Genomic DNA, 2958 nt, shown 5'->3' on the forward strand with positions numbered 1-2958 from the left:
GGTGCCTTAGGTATAATAAAAAAAATATTCAGACAAATACATAACAAAAATAGCAGGACTTACAAATATATATAACATACAGAAAATTGCCCTACTGGGTACTGCACACATTCTACGCAAAACACTTTCAATACAGTAAACATAAGAGCACCACAGCAAACCACAGCACATACCCAAGGCGCACAGAGCTGCGCTCGGTAGTGAAGTGAAAGCACGTTATAAAAATAAAACTACTGAATAATAATAATAATAATAATAATAATAATAATAATAATAATAATAATAATAATAATAATAATAATAATAATAATGATAATAAAGACTGGCCATACTACTGAAGCAAGACCAGGTACAATTATAGAGGACAAAATAAACAAAGTAAGATCATAGACTTTGCAATGCCGTATCATAATGGAGTCGATACCAAAGAAATAGAAAAGAATTGGGAAATATCAGGATCTATCCAGAGAACTGAAGAGACTGGAAGACTAAAGCAATAATTATCCTGTGGTAATTAGTGTTCTTGACACAACCCAGAAAATGCTATTTAAAAGACTCAAAGATATTGGAACTGAAACCTGCATTGTCGAACTGCAGAAAAATAGCATTCTGTATTCTGTAAAAATCCCAAGAAAGATTATTAAGATTTTAGGGGACATGTTGCCACCAAACTTCCGCGTTAACATTCCTATTAATTAAATTAGCACGTAATAGCTTAGGAATTACTGCAACAACAAGAACTACCACATCCACTTCATCATTGCCATCATCGTCAATAACAACAACAACAATGATAATGATTGCAAATTTTGGCACAAGGCCAGCAATTTCGGGGCAGGGGGGTAAGTCGATGATATCGACCCCCAGTGCTAAACTGAAACATATTTTGTCCACTCTAAAAGGATGAAAGGCAAAATCGACCCTGGCAGCATTTGAACTCAAAACCTAAAGACAGACGAAACGCCGCAAAACACTTTGTCCGACGTGCTAACGATTCTGCCAGATCACCACAAAAAAATAATAATAATAATAATAATAATAATAATAATAATAATAATAATAATAATAATAATAATAATAATAATAATAATAATAATAATAATAATAATAATAATAATAATAATAACAACAACAATTCTTTCTGCTATAGACACAAGGTCTGAAGTTTTCGGGGAGGGGACTAGTCGATTACATCAACTCCAGTGTTTCACTGGTACTTAATTTACCGACCCCGAAAAGATGAATGACAAAGTCGACCTCGGTGGAATTTGAACTCAGAACATAGCGACGGGCGAAATACCGCTAAGCATTTCGCCCTGCGAGCTAACGATTCTGCCAGCCCGCCGAATAACAACAACATCATCAACAACAACAACAACAACAACAACAACAACAATAATAATAATAATAATAATAATATTAATAATAATAATACAGTTCTATATTTGAGAGATGAGGAATTATGTACATTATTTACATTATTTACATTTGACGGATATTTGTCCTCATCTTGTTTGTTGTTAACACAACGTTTCAGCTGATATTCCCTCCAGCCTTCATCATGTGTCTTGGGGAAATTTCGAACCTCAATAGCTCCAAACTTCTTTCCTCGGGTGATGTGGGTCTTTTGTTCTCATACGCTACCGAGGCACTTTTGTATTTCGCACTCAGGAGCTTTTTTTCCACCCGCCGAAACTTGACTCCGATGCAGCGGTATGTAACCATGCATCTTAAGATGTTCTTTATCACGTCGGATGGAGGTTTTAGAGCTATACCCTTCTAACAATCCCTTTTACAATTTTCTTTTCCATTTTTAAATCTTCATCTATGCGGAAATTTTCCAGATTTCTCGCCGCAAACGCAAAAGAAGCGTAGGTGATATTCGCATTTTATATTTCACTCCTGTTGTTTCTTGTTGCTGCTGCTGCTGCTGCTGCTGCTGCTGCTGCTGCTGCTGCTACTGCTGCTGTTGTCACTGCTGCTGCTGTTGCTGTTGTTGTTCTCATTGTCGACACCGAAAGTTTCGACGTTGCTTAAAGACGAAATATTATTCGCCTCGGTGACGTCATTAAATTTAGGCCATCGATGTTCTTGCTCTCACTTTTTTCTTCCGACGAAGAACGCGTTCCTTTGTCGAACATTATGATGGCTTCTTCATTAGCAATCTTTAAATAATTAAAGAAAATTGCAAAATATTTGTCTTTGCCGAAAATAGTTAAAATTCAAAAATTATTGATGCGCATCCCCTGCAAAACTGTGTGGGCGGTGTTTCTACACAAAAATACTATCTGCGCAGTCCAGACAATCTCAAGAATGTAATGGTAATAATAAGAAAGAAAACACGATGTCTCAGAAGGCTGAAAAGATTACAAACACTTTTTCAACTTACGGGACTCCAAATTTCCGTGACCGTATGGCGGCCATATGTAATACAAGGCGGTAGCTTTCATGGCTTCTGATCTTATCTGATTGGAAGTGTTATTATGCACATTGTTTTGTCTTGGTATAAAAAGATGGGCTACAGCAAATATTCTGTTCAATATCACAGATTTCTTTATCAGTTGATTGACCTTAACCAGTTGAGCATGTCCCTTGATGGCTGACGATGTGTGCATCTCTGATCACGAACAGAAGTAGTGGGGGAGCATCATAGCCGTGTGTTGAGAGGAATTCTTTGGAGTTTGAATAATTCACCTCTGGAAACATGGGTGTTTCATTCATCATCCTTAAACAAACCTTATTCAGGGACCTTTTGAGGAAGATGGGCTACTCAATCTGAAGAAAATTCTAACTGGGCCCCACCTGCACAAGTTATAAACATAAAAGCACCACAGAAAACCACAGCACATACCCAAGGCGCACAGAGCTGCGCTCGGTAGTGAAGTGAAAGTACGTTATAAAAATAAAACTACTGAACAATAATAATAATAATAATAATAATAATAATAATGATGATGA

Source organism: Octopus bimaculoides, chromosome 4 (genome assembly GCF_001194135.2).
Source record: "Octopus bimaculoides isolate UCB-OBI-ISO-001 chromosome 4, ASM119413v2, whole genome shotgun sequence".
Taxonomy (NCBI): domain Eukaryota; kingdom Metazoa; phylum Mollusca; class Cephalopoda; order Octopoda; family Octopodidae; genus Octopus; species Octopus bimaculoides.